Below are 22292 nucleotides of genomic sequence, written 5' to 3'. Positions count from 1 at the left end.
GTACTATGCCCAGGTGACCCTTGTGTAATCTCCTCAATATTTGGGTCCGCAGGGCTACTGGCACCACAACCCAGTTGCCTCATAGCAAGCACCCTTTAAGAGCTGACAATTCCATCTGCCTGCGATAATAGGGTAGGAGGTCCTACGTTATGGTGCGCGAGAAGTAGGCAATAGGTGCCTCATGTCCATTAGGTAATCTGTGGGCTAGGACAGCGCCAATGTCATACAGCGACGCATCACAAGTGAGGGGCAAGGGCAGTCGCTCTTTATACTGTACAAGGACTGCCGATGACGTGAGAAAGGCCTTTACTGCTGCAAAAGCCTTTGCTTCCCTAGCGCCCCAATGCCACATCGCCGACCCATCAAGTAGTCGGTGGAGAGGCTCTGCCACTGACGCTTTATGTGGGAGGAAAACCACATAAAAATTAAGCATGACTAAGAATGCTTGAAGTTCACTCTTTGATTTAGGGATAGGGGCATTGTGGATGGCGTCCACCTTGGACTTGGTAGGGTGGATCCCCTCAGCATCAATTAGGAACCCTAAGAACTCTACTGAGGGCACTCCCAGTTGGCATTTACTCTTTTTTAAACGTAGCCCGGCATTCCTAAACCACTGTAAAACAGCCCGTAATTTGCGGACGAGGTCTGCCCTGTCCTTTGCAGCCAGTAACATATCATCAAAATACGGGACCACTCCATCAAGCCCCTGGAGAAGCTGTTCCATTAAACATTGAAAAATACCTGGAGCTACGCAGACTCCGAATTGGGGGCTGCAGCATTGGGAGGCCCCCTTGTGTGTCACAATCGTTTGGGCATTGGCCATAGCTTCGTCAACAGGCAGCTGTTGATAAGCTTGCACCATGTCCAATTTAGCAAAGTATTGACTGACATTGGTGCTGACATAGCTCGCACTGTCCCAAACATTTCTGGCCCACAGGCACTAAGGAAGTACCCTTTCTTTCTATCACTATTCACTTCAGCCAGAACATTAGCCATTAGGAAGCATTTGAACCGTTCTACGAAGGCCTCCCACGCTTCTCTATCTGCGCTAAACAGTGCGAAAGTAGGCATAGTCGCCATTCTAAGGCTGGAATTCTATTGTTAGCTGCGAAACTGAGGGAAATTAGTATCTCATCTTCATCGCCAGTTTTGGGTATTCCGGAACAAGGAATCACGGGCTGAGGCGAGAGGCAAGTCAACCAGAAGTGTTTATTAACAACTCAGGAGGAACAGAACAAGCAACTCCGGTTTGACAGCTTTTTATAAGGCAGCTGTCAAACCGGCAACCAATTAGAACACGTAATTCTCCCGCCAGCAAGCTCAGTGCATCTTGACCAATGAGAGCTCTGTTACTGCACTGATTGACACCTGAGATACAACAAGTCAATTCAACATTTCCCTCATGGATTTACCAGCAAGCTTTTTTGGATAGATAGGGTTCTTCGGTAACTGGTGCAGTTCCCATTTATAGCAGTTTCCAAGTGTATGGTTGGTTGGATGTTTCAGAAGAAAATGGTACCTTTTGAGTGGAGGAAGTTGGATAATGTTTATAGAAAATTACCAGATACAAACAGCTTTTAAACAGAAAGGCCATATTGTACATTTGAACGTTTTGTAGCAATATAGAAATATCTGTGTGCATATCTGCACAAGTGCATATACAACTGTTTGTTAAAGAGTAGCAGAAGTGGTTTGCTCCCAGTTCTGCCCGGATCGGGCAGTAGTAGCGGCGGCGGGAGACTCCGCCACCCACCTTCTGTGCATGCGCAGAAGCGGCACGCGTGAGCACTCCCAAACGGGTAGTAAAAAGATTGGCAACCCACACTGAAGAGTAGGATATTGATATTGTAGAGGCATCTCTATATCGATAGCCTTTGCTATCTTTAAAAATGAATAGCTATTATCATAGGACTGTTGTCTGGCTTGTTCTTAACGGAAGAAAATAAACAGCAAAAAGGATAAAACAGGCCTCAAATGGGGAGATTCTCCATGTGCTTTCCATGTGTGGCTAACAAGTAATAAAACCAAAGTATTTAACTGGAAATAGCAAATGCTTGTTTTGTAAACATAATTTCTGCTTATTTTCCTAGATCAGATCTCTAAGAAAGCTCTTTTTCAAAAGCCTTCTCCAAAGGCTGCCAGAATAACCACTTCTATAATTGTAATTCGTTTTTTTCCCCCTAATACACCTCTTTCTGGTTGCCAAGTAACCAGTCATATTGCTTAGAATCCATATTATTATAGTATCTTCATTGTTAATCTTATTCACTACCCTTTTTTCAATTTATTTTGTATTTTAATTACTCAGTTTAATGAAACAAGTAGAGGACATTCATACACATGTTTGAAACACTAAAAATGACTAAGGATATGATTTTAGGCCCTCTCTGCGGTAATCAGCTAAACAGGCCCCATGCTATGAGAATTCAGGTTGCTACGGTTACCTATGGAAACTAGGACTTTGGGTTAACTCAGGACATGGATGCACAAAGCTCAGTACCTCACGTCTCAACATCCGCTAATGTATCCTTGCCTCTGTATCTGAGTCCCAACCCCACCCCTAGACTTTAGTTGTAGGATAACAAGCTGAAATTTACCTAACAGAATTCACCAGTTGTAGAAGTCTGCATTCAACTTTACACAATGGAATGGAGACCAGTACACCAAATATCATTCAAATTAAGCTGAAAGACAAAAAGACAGCTGTTTTAATTGGTGATCTGAGAAAGTTTTAGCCTGACATAAATATTGTTTTCTTTGTCCATTAGATTCTGAAATAAGTATCATGCTGTAATATGTTCCCTTCTGAGAGGGTAGACAAGAATAACATTAGTAGGATTTCATTGCAGATGTTGAACAAAAGAATATTAAGTAAATATGAGTAAAAGAAAAGGAGTTAGGGAAATGAGAGATTAAGATAGGATTTAAAGCTTAGCAACTAAACATTGGATCTTGGTATGTCTCTAAATAGTTAACCTAAAAGGCTAAAGGTAGATTTTTTTTTTAAAGATAGTTACAATTTGTATATGATTATAAAATGACCTTCATCATAGCAAACACTGGCAGTGTAAGGTCTGAAAGTGATATGAAGATCATCTACTTCAGCTGTGTGCCCAGGACAGAAATCCATACATGTAGTCCTCGACTTATGACCACAATTGACCCCAAAATTTCTGTTGTTAAGCAAGACAGCTGTTAACTGAATTTTGCCCCATTTTACAATTTTTCTTGCCAAAGTTGTTAAGTGAATCACTACAATTTTTAATTTATCAACATCGTTATTAAGTGAATTTGGCTTCCCCATTGACTTTGCTTGTCAGAAGGTTGCAAAAGATGATCACATGATCCCAGGACACCACAAGTATCTGAATTTTGATCATGTGATCATGGGGATGGTGCATTTTTTGTACTTGCGAAAAATTGTCATAAGTCACTTTTTCAGTGCTGTTGTAATTTTAAACAGTCACTAAACGAATGGTTGTAAGTCAAGGACTACCTGTACTATAGTATTCCTAATGGATGACCATCCAGCCCTTATTTAAGCATCCAGCTCATGCCTTTGATTCTTTCTTTACAAATGTAGGACTTGACATGAAATTCATCTCACTGGTTTCTATCCATTCTGTCTGTTGTTCCTACAGGTTTTTGCTGCCAGCTCTTTCTTGAGCGATCTGCAGATGTGCTAACTGCATTTTCTTCATCCAAGTCATTTATAAGTACATTGAGTAGCGCAGGGAGCCATGCAGCCTGACCCAAGACATTTCCTTCCATGTGACACAGAATCATTGACACCCGTAGTTTCATATTTCATCAGCTCTGCATATGTTTATCTCCTGGTTCTAATTGGGAGGTCTCATTTTGTCCACAAGGTAACAGTGGATTCTTCTTGACCAAAGATCAATTTCATAGCAAGTCACCATTGATCACACCCATATTGACCGAAGTCTAGAGACAGAAGCAGATTTTAAGGGCTTTCCAGATCTGAAGAAAGTGGGAGCTGTATCTCTGTTATTTGAATTATTCAGTAATACTGAACCAACTTTTCTAAGAAACTCATTGACAAGTCTCTGCTACACATTTTATGTCATGTGAAAACTATTTTAAACTAGAAAAAAATCAATATATAATTTAAAGTATAAAGAGTTAAGTGAAAAATACACTTCCCTTTTCTCAGCTTCCAAGTAAGAAGTAATGCAACATATTTGCAGATTTCTGGTCATTTATTATGGCACAGTAGTAGCTTAATCAGTAGTAGGTGGGTTAGATATAGCTTAGCATGGAGGTTTATATCGTTTATATTGATCTAGCCAGAACTCAGTTGGGATCTGTGTAGGAAAATGAAATGTACTGATGCATATTCACAATGTGGTTAGGCCATATCCCTTCCTTCTTACTGTTGTAAACTTCTATTACCTATCTTGGGCAAATAATAGTCTGACTGAAATTCAATGCTGAAAAACGATTTATTGCTGGAGTGTCTGGAATTACTAATTTACAGTTGCCTCTGAATATTTGGTGCATTGTACAGAGTATGGGAAACTATCTTGATGGAATACAGTATGTAAGAACCTAGGCAAAAGGGGCTTAATTTGTTAAGACCTGAGAAATGAAATGTTTTGAAGTAGCTCTGGCAGAGAGACCTCTCTGTTTCACTGAAGGATAAGAAAGGGAGGAAATAATGTATAACCCAATCAAACTTGCAAGATTCTATTACTAAGGCTAATTTCAATTTAAAAAATAGCTTTACTCTTCCTGTGGAATGATTTCCTAGTCTAGTCTACATAGTGGGATCATCATAGATGATTAGGGCTCAGACAAAAATGATGGGAATCCTGTTGCTTGGAAACATGGTAGGTGAGAGCTGTTCTTAAATTATGGAAGAAGAGCTAAGTGGTAAGTTTTAACTTCCAATTACTTGGAATGCCCACTTCTATTTCTTTGCTGTCTTGATCACTAGAGAATAGTTTTTGATAGTAGATCTAATATGTTCTCTATCAGCTTTGCTGTCATCATTCTGTGACAATATTTATAGCCTTTCATTGTATTCAAAACAGGTATTCAAACCTGTTTTATACACTGGCCACATCTGGAATTAGTTCTCAAAGCCTGTTAATCTTTAAAGTGGCCTTTGGCAAAACTATTGTTTTGTTTGCATTATTTAAGTTATTAATGTAAAACTGATCAAACAGCAGATTTTCAGTTCTTTATCTACTACATTTTATGTTCACATTAAAAAATTGGATCTTAAAGGAAATAATCTGGAATGTAGCCTATTAAGATGTGAAATGCAACAGCCCATAAAATTAGAGTAGAAAAGAAGATTTTGTTAATACAGTATATATGTTCTCTAAATTAGAAGAAAAATAAAATGGTCTCTTGCTGTTTGTTCTTCTGTCTCTTTCTTCTCACCCTCTCCATTCATGAGTTCTCTGTGAGCTCATGAAACATGAAACCTAGGAAAAAGTTGAAGTGTGGCTGTAATTGGGATTATTCTATTTTTAGTTAATCAGCAAGCTATGTGCTGTCCTATCCATGTCCCAGTAAAGAAATTACATAACTCTTAACTCTGTCTGCTGCAGCAGCAACTTCCTGTTTCCTTTGAACTTTTCTTTCTCTCCCTTTTTAAAAACTTTTAATGTCACTTTTAAATAACAGAATATTAAGGAATCTAATCCTATATTTGTATTGGAAAATTGAGTTGAGTGTAACAAACTTTGATACATTCTTATTTCCATAATATCTTGGCTGTGATTTGTTGATATTTTCATCTTTATACAGCAAAAAAAATCTCGATGTTCCAATTAGGTAGCTAAGAACTATTTATATTCTTACGTATTTTGCAAAGACAATTAATGGTTTCCCATGTAAGTAATGGAAAGGAGAAAGAAGAGTGAACAGTCATGGTATCTATTTCCGTTAAGGAATAGTATTGAGTTTTATGAGTGTTGACTCCTTTAAAAACGTAAGTAACATTTTGTTTTTTTACATTGCAAGAACCAGTATTGTTAAGTAAGCTTCATTTGCTTGATGCTTCTCAAAAAGGATTCTTTAAAGAGGGGAAGTTGAGGGGTCTTGCTATTTTAAGTTTTATTACAATAGATTCTGAAGCTGCTGGCAAAATTATCAGAACTCACAGTTTACTATCAAATCTATTCTGTGCTGTTCCATCTTTTAATTCAGATTTGTTTGTTTGTTTGTTTTTATTGGATTTATATGCCGCCCTTCTCCCAAAGGACTCAGGGCGGCGTACAACATTAAAAAACACACATCCCAAAAGTTATAAAGAAATTAAATACATATCCAAAAAAAAAAAAAACCGAATTTATAAGACAATACATTTAAAAATCAAAATTAACAGGCCAGGCTGGCTTGCTGGAAAAGCCAACTTTTTAGGGCGCGTCGGAAGGACCGGAGGTCAGGGATTATGCGAAGCTCTGGGGGCAGCTCATTCCAGATGGTATTAAAATGATTATTTTGTGATTCTAAATGTATCTTTGTATTTATGATAGTTCAACATTTTAATCTAGGGATGTGCAAATTTTAGTAGGCTAATGATTATGCTCAAATTTTGAGTGACATTATTTTCTATAATTTTACCTGATTTTTTTTTTAAAAGATTAATTTATGTCAATTTCCCAGTGTCTTTATATGCTATATTCACTATTTTAAATGTGAGAAAATTTGTTTACTTGAAGTGAATAATTGATGATAGATTAACTTCTCTTACATTTCTATTAGAAAATGGATTTCAAAACAGAGTTTCTTCTGTGTGTTGTAGAGATAGCTGGATGTCCATATGACATTTTGAGGAATTATCAATTCCTCCCACAATGAAAAGTTAAAAAAGGGATATGCATGTTATGTTTTTTTCTTAATTCTTGTTTTTTGCAATTGTCTTTCTATGCTGGGGAAAAAAAACTGACATGTTTAGTGGGAAATAAGTATGAGACGCCACATTCAAACTGGAATTTGAATAAATGCATACTTGTGTTTGTACTACACCTAACCAAACTGGAAACAGTATAATAATAAATTATATATAATCTTCAGATTTTTAATAGCAACACAATCACCTTGCATTTTTTTACGTTGCTAGCATACAATATGCGCTTGGCTCTAGAGCCTTTTTCCTCGTGTGTTTCTTCCATGACTCATGAAGTACAGGGTGCCAAACAGAGAATGGCTATTTCTGTGCCACCAGTGCAAACCCCACTACCTCCTCTTATGTTGTCAAGTGAACCTCCATAGTAGGAGGCCCCTGTGTTCTTTATTCTTAGCAAATCTTTATGGAAATACCTTCAGCAATACTGATTTCTCCTGTTCAGAAGCTTGTCTTTTTTCTTGATATTTACTCACCTGTAGAATGGGTAGGGATACTCGATATTAAATCCCTGCTCTGTACAGTTTTCTAAAATAGTTCCCATTACTGATGCTGTCGCAGCTATAACGCAAGATATTTATCAATTGAATATAATTTACATATAAAATTAAAGTAAGGACAGCAGCATCTCTTGGTGCCAAAGGACAATTCTGAAACCCACAATTAATTTCTTGAATGTGATTGCATAATTGTTTCTTATAAGGTTTACGATCCTGCATTGTCTCAGCATTACTAGGACTTTGTGTTCTGTATTTTAAGCCTGCTGTTAAGTTCCACTCTTGAGTTTTATTGCTGTTTGTTGCTGATGTGCAATTTCTTGTACTTCCTAAAATTAGTTTGCATTTTTGCATCTATGCAGTATAAAACTTGTTGTCTATTTACTGAAAAATTATCTTTATATTCCTTGATAACTTTAACATATAATTTTTAAGTAGTAGATAACAAACTTTAAGAATGCTTCAAATTTACTGTTAAAAATAAATTCAATTTTTTTGAAACCTAAGTCCTACTAAGGCAACACTCTACTCTCTATTGTCAAAGCACTGCATTTTATAACTTTTTATAGTTATTACATAGATCATTCAACAGGACTTTTTCCTTCTTCATTATAACCATTATTTTATTTTATGAGGTTTTGGAAAACTAAAAAGTTATTTGAGGAGCTTCTGTAATTCAATATGGACTTTGAATCTGAGTATCTCTGGTTTTAGATCAGAATCCTAGTCATCACAGCAGCTCACACATTTACTGGGGGGTGGGGATAATCTTTCTGTATTCTACACAAAACCTGGTTTACAGATCAAATTTAATTGAACTCCTGAATGAACTGAAGAATTAAAGTTACACATTCTTTGCAAGTACAGTAGAACATTTTTAATATTGAAACTTTACCATTTGAGTATAGAATCGCTTTCTGAGTTTGCATACTTATATATGTACTATATTTAGAAATTACTTCCGTGCTAAGAGGTTGAGGTAAAGGGTTTTTTGCCTACATCAATAACTACACCTCATTTATTCCCAGGAAAGAACTTGTTTGGTGCTGCATATACTTTGGTATTGTTTGATCTTGAGCTATAGGGTAAATAGGGGCCTTGAAATGATTTGTCATTGTCATCTTCTGAAACTACACGGAATTTGCAGACGTTATATAAATTATAGTTAAAGCTATTTTTATCTCTCTAAAGTAAAACAATAATTAGTATTCCGTTGTATCCCTAGATTGCCTTTTGAAGGAATTATAATAAGTGGTGGTGCTACTGGTGGAAGAATTGATATGCATAAATATGGTGTTATATCATGTTTCATTGAGAGAGCCAGACGCCATGAAACAATTATGTTGTGCATAGATTGAAAGAACGGGAGTTTCCTAGACCTAGTTTCAATGTGTGGCAGAAAGCTCTGTAGCAGTGTGATGTTCTTTCTATTGTGATTGATAATTATGCTGACCCTTTGGTAATTCTAGTTTTGTTCTTTGCATAGAGTCAAGTTTCATTGGCATGTATTCTTGATCTACTCATATTTAATAGGTAAGAAGACTTCTGCCTGTTATATGCTCTCTATACTTTTTAAGATTCTGATTTCCATGATAGAATGAGTTACACTATGATAACTTCAGTGCTGGTCAAGTAGTGGGAAGATGATAGATTTTCCATTTCTTAAGGATGCAGCTTTCACATTTTCAGTACATCCTTGCTGACTTTTTTTTAAAGCAGCAGTAATTTACTTCTCATTTTAAGTTCAATAATGGCGTCCTTCTCTAATGTTGACACTTTGGATATTAGACAATGGCTTTTTTTCATGCTTTTGTTTCCATTCTGGAGAGAAAAATAAATATTCTGTTTCACTAAAAAGGGGGGGGGGGGTATGAAAGATACTGCCTTTTTAAAATGTACCCAACTGTTTCTGTTCGGGAAGATAAAGCAAAACTGTGATCGTTGCAACTGTCTGCATTGCCATTTCTCAGTCTTTCTGAGACAAACAGTAATAAGCTATGTCTGGCTCACAGTACTAATTTAATTTTGAACTAGCAAGTCAGTGGAAATGGTATAATGATAGAGACATATGTGGTTCTAGGTTTAGTAACAAACCGATGCACATTTTTGGTGCGTGTGTACCTCTCATGGCTGGCTGTAATCATTATGGTACAGCAGGGGTGTCCAAACTTGGGAACTTTAAGACTTGTGGACTTCAACTCCCAGAATTCCCCAGCCAGCCAGCTATCCACAAGTCTTAAAGTTCCCAAGTTTGGACACCCCTGTGGTACAGTCTTCTTTTTGGAAACGTTGTTCACCAATATTGTTGTTAGCAATTTGTCTTGTTTTAGCTCAAGGGAACACCATTTGTTTTTTACTCTATAATTTGTCCATTACAGGTTGCTTTCTAATTATAAATTAAGAAACATATGGTCATGTTTCACTTTTAGGAACAGTGTGTACTCATCAGGCGTGTGAAGGCATGGCAGACTTTTTAATTTTTATTTTATTCTTGTTTTGGTGAAACATCTTCTGATGTGTACTAGCCATCAGATGGCAATTCCAGGAAATTCTGATTTTTTGGAAAAGCTACTTTTTCTGAGATTATCCTCTTAAAGTTCTATTCATTAAACGATTTGGGATCCAATCTAACTTTTTCCATGGAATTAAAATAGTTGCTTTTCTGCTGTTTTGCTGACTCATTGATAATTTGCAGTTTCGTTGCTTTGTAAAATACGTTTTGGCCAGCAAGTCAAATGGGAGTCCCATTCTCATTTGGATCCATTTAGGCATCACAGCAGGGATAAACACTGCTTCATCTGAATTTCAGTTAAAGATGATTGACTGAAACTCTGGAGCATGAATAAAGGAAATGGCTGAAGAAATGCTGCTACAAAGAAGTTCTCTGAGAGTTCTTGGGAGATTCAGTTGTGCCTTGGCCTGTTTCTCTGTTCAGTGCCTGTCCTTTGCTTTTCATGCCTGTGCATTCTAAACTCGGTATCTTGGTGCATTGCTTAGTACTGTATGTGAAAGCTTGCAGTTGTTTTTGTATGCATCTGTGCATAACAGATGTCACTATCAGGCTTGAAGGACTTTAAAATAGCTCAGTAAAGAAGGGGATGAGGAATTGCCTTCCAGTGCAAGAATTAAGGCTGGCATATTTCTGTGTAGGGTGATCACTCCAAGTTTTTCTTTCATCTATGGTTTCTTGCTTTAAGGGAAGCTTCCTTTCATTTTTGAATTATGTTCTTTTGTCAAACTGATCATTTTCTTCCTTTCCTTAATGTTTCCAATTATATTCTTTCAGTGTTGGAGCAAGTCTTTAACCTCCCAGCATACTTCCCAGTGGTAGAGAAGGGATTAATTTGTTGCCTGGGATTCAGGGAACGTCGCCCACACCCTTAGGAACATTATGGAGGGAACCCTTCTGCTGCTGCCTAGTCCTGCAGAGCTCAAAGGATCAGCTGGCAAAGAAGAAACAAACACTTGGGCCATACCACTGTTGGTGACTTGGACCTTCAGATTATATGCATCAGAATCTGATCTGTACCAAGGTATTTTATCCTGTTTCCTCATTGCCACGTCTTTTAATGGAAAGTGGCAGGCTTGACATTCATAACTATGGGTAGTCCTTGACTTACAACCATTCGTTAGTGACCATTCAAAGTTGCAACGGCACTGAAAAAAGTGACTTACGTCCATTTTTCACACTTACAACCATTGCAGCATCCCCATGGTCACATGATCAAAATTCAGACACTTGGCAACTGCCTGATATTGACGATGGTTGCAGTGTCCCAAGATCATTTGAACACCTTTTGTAACCTTCTGATAAGCAAAATCAATGAGAAAGCCACATTCATTTAACAACGGTACTAAGTTAATGGTAGTAACTTAACGACTACAGTGATCCACTTTACAACTGTGGCAAGAACGATTCTTAGTTTTTACCTCCCGGTGGATATATTTTAATGGGTAATTTTGGGTAATATTTTAACTCCTGGGTTATTAGAGCTTTTAATGTACTATATTTATTATTCTATATACAGTCTTGCAACCTCCTCCACCTACGTATTTAATTATTTAACTGTTTTATGTATGTATTTTATAACGCATTTTAGTGACTGTACACCGCCCCGAGTCCCTTTCGGGAGAGGGGGCGGTCTATAAATACGAAAAATAAATAAATAAATAAAAAGGTCATAAAATGGGGCAAATCACTTAACAACTGTCTCATGTAAAAACAGAAATTTTGGGATTCAATTGTGGTTGTAAGTCGAGGACTACCTGTACTCATTCGTATAACAAAAAAGGGAAACACTTATTGGAGAGTGCGCCTAGTCCTGGAGGAAAGCAAACTCTTTTCTTGGAACTGATGAGTGTTCTCTGTCCTTCAAAGGGGTTAATTCAGATAGTGCATGGCTGCTTGGAAACTGCCCTCTGTTTTGAGGGCTGTTGTATTTCTTTCAGTCAGATCTTCTGCGCACAGTTGAAAACAAACAACTGTGTTTCCAGTTCTGCTGCCCCAGAGTGGTTCCTGTAACTGCCACTCCTAAAAGAGTTAAGTGAGCAAGTGTAGCCGTGGTGGAGCCACGAGAAGCTGATGATGCAAACGTGAGGGAAGAGTGGAAAAGAAGCAGAGATGCCAAGGTGAGGAGAGAACAGGGAGATATAAATAACTTGGGTGCTTAGCTGGGGAGTGACTTTCTGTCTTGGTTTGTCCGGCCCTGGTACTGCTGGCATCGGCTCTCTAGGGGAAAGCTGCAATTCTGCTGTTAAAACACAAGGAGCAGCCTGGAGAATTTTGAGCTGCGTCACACAGCTCAGAGGGAGAGAAGGAGAGCCAGCTCTGTCGATAGGTCTACTAGCAACAGCCTACTGCAGCAAGAGAGACAGAGAGAGAGATCATGCAAGAGAAGTAATAACAACATTGGGAAGCATGGTTCCTTTTCAATCCAGCATGCTTTTTTTTTTCTTTAAAGAGACATTATTTGGGAACTTGTTGAAGATCAGTGCATTTTGTCCACTGATGGTACCGGAAAGATGCAACGCAATTAATCCCGCAAAGGTGGGGGGGGCAGATATAGGAAGGGTTAATGGGAGGAAAATTCTGGAATGTTCTGTGCTGCGGCAGAGCGAACAGAGGGTTGAGGACTGCGCAGGTATAGATGAACAGATCTCATGGTTCCTCTATTTAATACGTACGTATTTTTTTATCGGGGCTGGGGGGGGAGTTGAACTGAGTGTCTCACTTTGTATGTATGTGGCTAGAGGTATCTTCCTGCCCTGCCATCCCTAAAACTTTTCATCCAGTATTATTTTCCTATGGCTAAATGTTGTTTCTGTGTCCTGCATCAGACCAATGGAATGAAGGCACAAGTTGTAAAATGTCAGTGCATAGCTAGCTATAATGCTGAGTCAAGAAATGAGGAAGGGTAATAGAACAGTAGTTTTGCAGAGGATGCCATCTAATATCCCCTTCCCCAATTTCCTTATTAAATCAAGAAATTGGCAGAGGGGTTTATCAAGACACTCTGGATCTTTAAAGCTGAGAATCTGTATCTGCAGAGTTAAGAAAGTGGCAAATAGACAAATGATGACGCAGGGATCTTTGCTTGGCATGTTGTTAGATTTAGAAAGCATTGGTTGGGGGGGGGGTGGAGAGGGGACAGGTACATTGTGAAGCCCCAGACCAGCTGGCAGAGGATAAGTTAAGAAGGAAAGATTGCATTTAAGAATTAAATGTCATCATTTCGGCGTCGGAAAGTTGTTTACCTTTCTCTCTGCGTGTCTCCATGTTGGCAGCCTTCCAGCTCACATGTGATAGTCTTCCCTGTACTGCTGCATCATTAACTGAGTGCCTGAGCTTGCACATGATTGGCTGGGGAGGGCTTTCATTTTAAACACTAATTTCCATTGGAGGGAGAAGCAGTGGCAGGTGAAATGCTGTCTGAGATTGGTTAGAGCCAGAATATCAAATCTAAATGTTCCATTCCAATTGCTTTAAAAGGGGTTCTGAACAGTTTGTGACTTAAAATGTTGGCTATTTGCTTTCATTGGCCACCCACTCCTCTTCTTTACAGCAAGCACTTTGGAATGTGTCTGTATTCTCAGAGCTAGTGTTTTAAAGAGAAAAGCAAAAAGCAGGAGCTTGTCTATTGTAGGTTACTTTAGTTTATTACTGGTGCAAGTGACGCAGAAGGAAAAACAAATATTCTGTGACTCGAGTTGCATCAGTGACAGGCATATTTCCGGCTGCTGTGAGACAAGCCACGATGACGTGACATTATTATAGCCTTCAGGAGAGATAACAAAAAGAGGCTTTGGTGGGTGTCTATCTTTGCCTTTTGTGTGAAAAAACTCTTAACTAAGCCAAGCAGTTTTCTTCTGTTATAAACTCTCTTGAGGACAGAGAGAGATTGCTTGTTAGAGGAGAATCTGTAAAACGCTGGACAGAGCTTAGAACAGAAACTGTGTCTTAGGTTACAACACTGTGAATCGAAAGTCAGTGCTGGATGAATATAGTGGTAAGAAATACAAAGTTTACTTTCTGGTTGTTTTATTTTACTTTTAAATGAGATAGTTGTGAGTTCTAAGATGGTAGGATAGTTGGGCAGTTGTGAACTATAAACCAGTTCAGGTAGGGGGTGCTGGAAATCTTTCATTTATGATACATACGTATCTAAATAGACGTGTTTCTTTAACATTTCTGATCAACTTTGTTTTCCCTTCCGACCTATCCCAAAGCCAATTCCAGATATAAAATTATTATGGAGAATGAAGTGTATGTTTTCACCTTCTTTTTCTTTTGGAATTTCAATGAAATTCTAAGCAATAAGCATTATCACAGAACATGGGGCACTATTTTCTGTGGTACATTCTCATGAAGTGTTTCAGTAAACTGAAGGATTTAACAATAATATAAGAATCTGTGTGGGTGACTCACTGGCATTGAGAGAGTCAAGTATAGCTGGTTGTTCAGCAGTAGTTTTCTGGCTTTGGAACCAAATCAGATAACACTTTGATTCGCCATCTTGATTCTTCTAAAGTACTCATGTATTCTCAAGTATTGTTTCGAGATTTTATTGCTTGCAGGCTTTAATAATCCCAGGAAGAATGAACAAGTATAGTCTGCTATTCAGAAGGAAGGAGAAATAACCAGAAAGCCGTATCTGGAAATGGACATGATACATGAAAGGAGAAGACGGATAGATGTGACAGATACCTATCTCCTCTGATACTCTCTCAAACATAACTTCATTTTTATTATATCTTCTCCGTTGTCACGTGTTATGCCTAATTTGAAATTCTTCCATTGGAAGTGTACCACCTTCGTTTCTCCTTCTCCCCACTGAGACTCCTTGCTCTGCAAAGCTGTCTCCTCCAGAGGCAGTCTTGCATCCTGCGGTGCTAATTCTGCAGAGGAGGGCAATCAGAGGTCCATCTGTGATGGGATACACTGAGGCTGAGATTTTGCTTCTTCTGTCATGAGCAAAAAAAAAAAGTGAGTAGGTTTGAAAAAAGTTGGGTTACTTTCATTTTTACCGACGCCATCTAAACAAACATAGCTTGCGTTTTTTAAATACAGCCACTAGGGATTGTATCTTGGTACGGGGGTTTGAAAAGCAACATGTTGTTGCTTTTTCTTGTCACATGATGCTCTGAAATGGCATACCTTAAATATTTTTAGAGTGAGTTGGATTTGTACAAGAGAAAGATTAATAGTACATATGTTTTCTTGATTCCCCCAAATAAGTGCATTTTCTCACCCAGGCATTAAAGATTGAGACTGTTTGTGTACTTGTTTTTATAAATCTGAATACAGTTCTTAATCATTGCTGCTTTAATAAGTAATGGCTCACATAAAGATACTTTTAACATATGAAAAGTGAAGCTATGGTGAGTTGTTTTTGCTTTACTGTTGTGGAAAGGTTTGACAGTTCATCTCTTATATCTCAGGTTAACAATACAAGTGACTACAGGCTTGTATAGAACTTGTTTGCAGGTGGTTTTGAGACTTCTGATGCTGCCCTGAAGCCAGAGGATTTGGCATTAGTATCTTGCTCAGCTTTGTGACCTTGGGCTAATTTGCCAGTTTCTGCTTTTCTCTGTCATCTGCAAAGTGGGCATAATAAGATGTGCGTCACAGGAATGTTGACATTTCTGCTTGTCTTTTTCTTAATAACAACCATGTTGTTTCCTGAAATGCAAGGGCTTCCTTATAAAATGGGATTGATGTTTTATATTAGGATTACAGAGTGTAGATGTAATTAACCAAGGCCATGCAATAAACATAATGTGTGTCCCTAGCTACTGCTATTTTTATTTTTTTTATTGGGACCATTTTGGCAAACAGATGGACCCAGTTCTTAACTGTACATTTTTTCTAGTGATTGATTGTGACGCATCTAGGTTTGAATCTACTATTTCTTTAACAAGTTAAATAATATTAACAAAAACGAGTTGTGGAGAGGGAGGGAACCTATCTTTAAAATCATAACAAAACTTGTTTTCTTAATCAGAAATGTTTTGGTATCAGCACGTATTTCTTTCACTCATGCTAACAGCTGGATATATAGTTTAAACTATTGATTAAATATAGTTTAATGATGACTCCTGTCCATTTTGTTGCTGGCGAAGTATATTCAGAGCCGGTGATACGATTGCTATTAATTTCTGTCTCGTACAAAAACAGCCTTCAATTTGTATCCGGAAGATACTTGCTGTTGCTGGGAGCAGAATCATTTTCTTGAGGTATTTTTCTCTCCTGGATTTTCTATATTTAAAAAAAAAATAGTTCATGAAATAGTATTTGATTGTAAACTTGATAGCTCCCTTTGATTTTTCTCACCCTGTTCCAACCAGAATACAGACTTAAAATATATTTTGCATTTTCTCGTCTTGTACCAGGTAGCCATTTGTATTGATTTGGGTGTGGTAACTCTGTCTAGCATTTTCTTCCACAGTTCCCTCTATATTTGCATTCATAGTTGGGAGGAAATATTTCCTACAGTAGCAAATATGAAGCTTACATTTCTGCAAGGAAGACAGAATAGAGGATTGTGGCTTCCTCTACCTCATACCCACAACTAGGGTTTTTAATTTTATTTTTAAATTAAACATTTTACTGCACCTTTATAAAAGCACATTTTTAGAAGATTTTTGTATTTCAGAATTGCTTGAAGAAGAGAAACGATACAATGTAGCTTTCTGGGTAGCCATTTTGCTGTATCATCATCTACTATTACCACGTTGCAAAATCCTGAATTATATTTACTCGTAGTTCCGGAGCATAATGCCCAAGACCAAATTGTAGACTCGGTTATTTGTCTTTTCTCTATAGGCTGACCATAAATACTAATTCAATAGTCTATGCATAAAGATAAATTAAATAATCTATGAAGCTCTAAATTATAGCCAGAATTAAAGTTATTTTGGGGTATTTTTGTTACCAAATTCTGCTTTCTCGTAATGTAAGATTTTTGTTCATCTTTTATCTATTTGTATTTATGATATTACTTTCTTCAACACTTTCATTAGCTGGAGATATCAGTAAATTATTCTCCAGATGTAAATATTCTCATTGAAATTATATCTTTGTATCACATTAGAACATCCAGATTAATATTGATTAGTGTACAGTCATGAAGCCAAGATGGTGGGCAGCTCCAGAGTTAGTACTCTGAATGAGCAATACCCTAGTAGAAAAGCAAGATTTTATAGAATACATTTCTTAATTTAGAATACACATAGGAAAAATTACTGTTTTTTTTTTAAAAGGAAAACATTGGTATGGAATAGAAAGTTGTCACTGTTGACCCAAACATGCAGATTGGGTCAATTTATATGTCTGTCACTGTTACGTATCTCCTGCCTCAGTTTGTGACTGCTTTTGTCATACATGGTGGTGTGTATTAACTTGTGTTGAATTCCCATATTCTCCAAAGAAGTAGGCAGGTTCCTTACCTTGGGAAACTTTATTTTCCATTCTGTTAGTTGCTGTAAACTATTCTTCATGGCCTTTAGAAACCAAAGAGTCTGGATTTCTTCCTTCCGTCATTTGTTTATGGCTATTGATTGCAAACTTTTCTTGATATGTATATGTTAAAAATTGATCTTGCAGTGCATTTATAGATGAACATCTCTACTCTGAATATATATATATATATATATATATATATATATATTAGGAAAAGTGTCAGGCGACATTGATCTTTTACATTGAATTAAGAAACAAGTATATAAATTACAATAGTTATTTGCTTCTGCCTCAGATAGGCATTAAATTAATATAATATTAAATTGAAATATTGCTTAAATTATTTGGGCTTTTCTTATTTAGTCATGATTATTGCTAGATTTTAATTAAAAATGAATTAAACTTCAGTCTTGTTTTAAGAAGAGATAAAAATAATGTATATACTTTACAGATGCTCAAATAATGTAAATTCATTTGTTCTAAACGGATTTATCATATATATACGTGTGTGTGTGTGTGTGTGTGTGTGTGTCAAACTCGCTGTGTCACGTGATGTATCATGCTTATCCTCCCCTTTCAGTAAACCGGGGGTAGGCATGGCCAGCGCGCGATGCATCTGGCCCATGGGCTGCAAGTTTGACACCCCTGATATATATGGTTCTGACTCCAGTCCAGATGTCCATAAACTCTGTTTTCAACTACATGACTTTCATCCATAAATTATCCTTTTCTGCCTTGAAGTAAAATTTGTGTTCTAAAACAGGAATCTTGTTAATTATTTTATTTGGCAAAGGGTATATGTATAAAATGCTGTTGATATTGTAGATAGGTGGCTTGCAAAATACTCATTGGGAGGGCTACAACAAAAACCCATATGACTCAATTAATTTATATATAAATCAGACTAGTATACTTTGGCTGGAATCCAAAGAATTAGTTCTTTATGCTCAAGTTACTTTTGTCTAGTGATATATCCCCAAAGTATTCTTTCAAAAACATAGCTTTCAGAAATCAGTTTATTGCAATTTGAAATTGTAGCATCTATGACTGTACAAAATTTCATAGGATGCTGTATTATCTATGTGTATATGCAGCACAGAATTTCTTTTTACATAGGATTATGAACAGACCTATATTAAGATCAAGCAGTAAAAAAAATGTCATTTCCCTCCTCTCGGAGTACATTGCCCTTTTCATGAGAAATGAATTCTCTGCTTACTTTGCTCATAGGTTTTGTTGTTTAATTTCATAGAGAGGTGAATATGTTCCTGTGAGCTTTACTAGAGCTCAAAGGACTGAAAGGCATATAAATAGTGTGGATGACTGTTTATTTCTATATTTTTATAATCTGTAAAAATTACAACTTCTTATATTTTGTGGCAAAATTATTCTCGAACTGAATTTAACTTTAAGAATCAAACATAAACTATAAATTTAATATACCAGACTTGATTACTTTATGAACAAATCAATTATACAAAAAAAGTGTTTATTGTTCTAAAGTAATTTAACATGTTGTAAAGATTGTTAAAATCAGTTTGGTTAACTTTTCAGAATAAAAATAAAACTTTTTGAATTCTTCCTTTCAATTTTTTTGGAAACGCTTGCAGGTCTACTCAAGAATTAGCATCTTCAGTGGTCTAAAACTTGGCAGGACAAGTTGATGATCCACAGGATTTCCTAGATTCTCAATGATGGGGAGCGGGAGGTGCTACCATCGGTCATTCCTGATTGGTCCATAGACTGAGAGAAAATGTTGCAGCCATGCCTCTATTCCTTCTGCCCAGTTCCTCTCAGTCTATGGTACAATTAGACTGTTAGTTTCTTGGCTAGTGTAGGAATTACAAAATTTACCTTTAAAAATCAAAATAATTTGATTAAATTGGCTTATTCTAAATTGAGTTTACAAATTAATACAGCTGTAGCTCCAAGCGAAGGGGGCGCCGGGTATCACTGCCGCCTCGAGGAGGCACCGGATCACCATTCGGCTTAAATCCGCCAGCCTGGGACTTCACATGAATGTCTAGAGGTAAGAGGACGGCTGGCTTCCCAATTAGTTAGACGGTCTCGCGCGGCTGTAGCCCTGTATATCGGGAAAAACCTCTTCTTTTAAAAGTACCTTTTCTGATGCGATTTCTTCTCCTTCCCTTTCAGCAAGCCAGCCAGCCACTACTTCACCTCGATGCAGCTCGCTGGCCGCCTATCATCGCGCTCTTGCCGGCTTAGCTGGCTTCTTGGCAGGGATCACCCCAGAGGCTTAATAATTCAAGCGTGAGGTCTCCTGCCATTTCTTGCGAAGCGGGATGTCGTTAATTGAATCAGGTGGCCATTTTGAGAGCCTTTTAAGGAGCGGAGGCCATTTTGTTTTGGCCACGAGGCTTTAAAATAGAGGCCAATCTTTGCTAGCCACCTGGAATTGATGGCTGTACTTATCTGCAGAGTGGGAAAGAGAGCCACATTGCACAGAGTAAAATAACGGGCTGTGCTGTGGCGCGCAGCATATTTAAATAACATAACAATGGCAGCCAGGCCCAAGAAGCCTTCTGAACATCAGGCAATGGAGGAAACTCCCCCCCCCGGGGCAGGTACCAGGTCTAAGGGCACCAAGCCATCTGCAGAGCAATGACCTTCCAGGACCACGCTGCAGGACGAGCAGTGCAGAGAGCGGGCCCTTGAAAAACAGGTGGGATCTTGTAAGGCTCGCAATTCAACACTTACTAGAAATTTGAACAATAGAGCCAGTTCCTTTGGAAGAGCAAGGGTCAGGATTTTATTCAAATATGTTTATAGTCCTGAAGAGCTCAGGGGGGTGGGGAGAGATCCTACATCTGAAACATTTGAACAGGTATATTGTATACCGTAGATTTAAAATGGCCTCATTGAGGTCAATATTACAAGGAATTAGACAGGGTGATTTCAGGGTCTCTATAGACCTTACTGAAGCATATTTACATATTCCGATATTGCCTTCCCACTGTAGGTACCTCAGGTTCGCTCAGGAGGGGTTGCATTATCAATATTGGACCTTGCCCTTTGGGCTGGCCTCAGCCCCAAGATCATTCCCACTGTAGGTACCTCAGGTTCGCTCAGGAGGGGTTGCATTATCAATATTGGACCTTACCCTTTGGGCTGGCCTCAGCCCCAAGATCATTCACCAAGGTTCTGGCAGCAGTGGCAGCTTACCTTCGATCTATTCTGGTACGTCTCCAATACTACCTTGATGATGTCCTAGTACAAGCCCACTCTTATGATCAGGCGGTGGAGGACCTTCACTTCACCATTGACACCCTTCAGCAGGTGGGGTTCTAGGTCAATTTTACTAAAAGCCACCTCACACCCACCACAAGATTATTACATCTGGGAGCGGCAATAGACTCGAGGGGAGGAGTGGTTTTCCTGTCACAGGACCGCAGGTCTAAACTACAACAATTAGTCTGGAGGATACGTTTCAGGCGAGTGGTCCCTATAGTAGACCTTTCACGTCTTTTAGGCACAATGATATTGTGCATAGGAGTAGTCCCCTGGGCGTGCTTTCATGCCAGGACATTGGAGTGGGCCTTAATCCCATACCAAAGAGAGATGATGAGCAACTCACCTTTGGCCATTCCAGTGTCTCCACAGGTCTGCCTGTCGCTCCGGTGGCTCTCGGCAGCACTCAACCGGGAGTCACAGTTCAGAGAGCTGACGAGGGTAACCGTGACTACAGATGCAAGTCTTTATGGCTGGGTTGCATTGATGGGCTCAAAGATGACACAGGGATGCTGGTCTGCCACAGATCTACGTCAATACATAAACTATCTAGAGCTCACAGCAGCCTGTCTGGCTTTATTTCACTTCCAGCGGGACTTGCAACACAAGCACGTGTTACTGCTCACCGACAACATCGCCACAAAGTCTCATGTGAACTGATAAGGGGGGACTCATTCCATAGCCCTGTGGACAGAGGCACACAGACTCATTTCGTGGGCGGCAACACATGTGGACTCGATCATAGCGGACCACATTTCCGGGACTGCCAATCATCAGGAAGATTGGCTTAGTCAAGCTACAGTGGACCACGGGGAGTGGCAACTCCATCCGGATCTTTTTCACCACATCTGCCGCAGGTTCGGGACGCCGGTGATCGACCTCTTTGCGACCCCAGCGAATACACAGCTTCCATGATTTGTTAGCAGATATCGGACGCGTGGGGCCGAGGACACGGACACTCTGAAATGCAGGTGGCCTACAGGCCTCCTCTACACCTTCCCTTCCCCTTCTTCCAGGGACCATCAGAAAGGTAGTGTCAGAGGGGGTGGAGATAATCCTCCTAGCCCCAAACTAGCTCAGGAAACCGTGGTATGCGGACCTAATCCAGCTGTCTGCGTCCCCATCTTGGAGGATTCCCAGGGAAGAGTTCTGTCTGTGCCAGGGGGTCCTGATACACCCGGAGCTCCAGTGGCTCAAGTTGACCGCCTGGCACTTGAAAGGGGAATTTTAAGCAAGGCAGATGTTTCTGATAGTCATCTCCATCTTGGAGGCATCCAGACGTCCATCAACCACCAGGATATACAATGCCATGTGGTTGCCGTTTGTCAGGTGGTGCGAAGCAGCATCTATAGTTCCAGCAGACGCCTCTGTACCTCCGGTTTTAGATTTTTTGCATGACGGTTTAGACAGGGGCCTTGCCCACAATACTTTACCCTGACAAATTGCTGCACTTTCTACCATTCTACCGGGGGAGGGTCAGGTTCCTTTGTCACACCTACCTATAATCAGGAGGTTCTTGAAAGGGGCAGCCAATCTTGCCCCTCCTGTTATACACAGGTTCCCTACATGAGATTTACCTTTGGTCCTACAGGCAATGGCAGAACCACCCTTTGAACCCATACGCACAATCTCTCTTCAGCTCTTGACTCTGAAAGTAGACGTATCTCAGAGCTCAGGGCTCTCTCATCTCCTGACGACTTGTGCATGT

At 38.9% G+C, this 22292-nt stretch overlaps 2 long non-coding RNA genes across 4 annotated transcripts in view; one reads left to right on the top strand and one right to left on the bottom strand.

Moving 5' to 3' along the window:
- Nucleotides 1–1197: 1197 nt before the first annotated feature.
- LOC309389536 lies at nt 1198–13212 on the bottom strand. Its single transcript, XR_014174959.1, has 3 exons — nt 13132–13212; nt 2598–2684; nt 1198–1519 (listed from the first exon to the last, which is right to left on the bottom strand). It is a non-coding gene; the product is annotated as an uncharacterized lncRNA (long non-coding RNA).
- Nucleotides 13213–17678: 4466 nt separating this feature from the next.
- LOC309389537 overlaps nt 17679–22292 on the top strand; it is a 29696-nt gene continuing 25082 nt past the window's right edge. For 2 of the 3 annotated variants that reach the window (XR_014174960.1, XR_014174962.1), the window contains exon 1: nt 17679–21441. This is a non-coding gene — a long non-coding RNA (uncharacterized lncRNA). The remainder of the gene's footprint in view (nt 21442–22292) is intronic. The other variant, XR_014174961.1, reaches the window with a different exon arrangement.

This window comes from Natrix helvetica, assembly GCF_964273705.1.
Source record: "Natrix helvetica genome assembly, chromosome: 3".
NCBI lineage: Eukaryota > Metazoa > Chordata > Lepidosauria > Squamata > Natricidae > Natrix > Natrix helvetica.
The sequence above is the reverse complement of the archived record's forward strand: the minus strand, read 5'-3'. Positions and strand labels throughout refer to the sequence as shown.